The sequence below is a fragment of the Sinocyclocheilus grahami genome, unplaced genomic scaffold, assembly GCF_001515645.1.
Source record: "Sinocyclocheilus grahami isolate Dianchi unplaced genomic scaffold, SAMN03320097.WGS_v1.1 scaffold267.1, whole genome shotgun sequence".
NCBI lineage: Eukaryota > Metazoa > Chordata > Actinopteri > Cypriniformes > Cyprinidae > Sinocyclocheilus > Sinocyclocheilus grahami.
In genome coordinates, this window is record NW_015505446.1 from 954,837 (window position 1) to 956,146 (window position 1,310).

Genomic DNA, 1,310 nt, shown 5'->3' on the forward strand with positions numbered 1-1,310 from the left:
TTATGCGCAGTTCATTCATGTCCTGTCTACCTTTTTAGATCCTGTTGGAAGTCGTGGCGCTTAAGTCACAGCTTAATCTTTCCTTAAAGGAAATGTTTGGGTTGAAAGAATTACTGCTTATTGAATGTAGCACACAATCTTAGCTAAATGAAATTGAGTCCTACCTGTTAGGTGGTGGTCATGTTATTTTTTACCATCTCTTATTTTCCTTTCATCTGATTTGATTTGCTAGCAGTAAGCTCGGTATTTTAGCTAAACAGTTATGTATGTTATATACAACAGCTCGGGTCCTTAGTCACCGCAGTCCAATGAACATGTCGAGTCAGTTCTGCTTCAGTCGATTTGTTTTTCCTTTTCTCGAGATGATCTGTTCAGTGATCTTGAATGCCTGTGGAGTGTTTCGGACACAGAGGCCCCTGTTTCTGACTGCTGTTCTGACTACTGCCTGCTGCTGACAACTAACACCATTCCATTTACCTGCCGTCGTTTATTGTATAGCATCTCTTTTATGAATTGCAAAAAAAAAAGTTTCTGCTGTTCTGCAGTTAATTATAATAAAAACTAATTTTAACCTGTTTGGTCTGTTGGTTGGGTGTATTTTAAGTGTGAATTTTTCAAACTGGAATCTAATTGAATGAATTCAATCAACTTTCGAGTGTGTGATGGAGTGTGAAATTGCCTTTGGTCAAGGTGGACAAAATGTTTCAATTTGACATGAATTTACATTTGCATTTACATTTAGTCATTTAGCAGACGCTTTTATCCAAAGCGACTTACAATTGGGGGATACATAAAGCGATTCTTCTTAAAGAGGCAAACAGACACAAGAAGTGGTTGTAATACCAAGTTCTTAGACATTGTTCAAATAAGTACAAGCTAGAAAGAGGAATAAATAAAGAGAGAGATACTTTTTTTATTTTTTTATTTTTATGATGAAGTCAAGTAGCTTCGAAAGAGATGAGTTTTCAGCTGTCACTTGAAAATTGTCAGGGAATGAAAATAAGGATGTGAGGGATATAGAAATAAATTAAGGAATAAAATAAAACTTGCGGTATTCTCATGTTCCAAAGCTATCTGCTGTTATTTTTAAGTAGAAGGCACAATTTTTCAATTTATTTTGAATATTGTTGCAGCTGTATGCACACAAAATCATAGTGACCAATGAGTCCAAGTTCTAAAAAAATACCATAAAAGTAGTCTACTTTAATGTTATAGAAATGTAATAAAAATATCATATGGGTTTAGACAACATGAGTGCATCTGTTCCTGGTGCAGTGTATATATATATATATATATATATATATAGTATA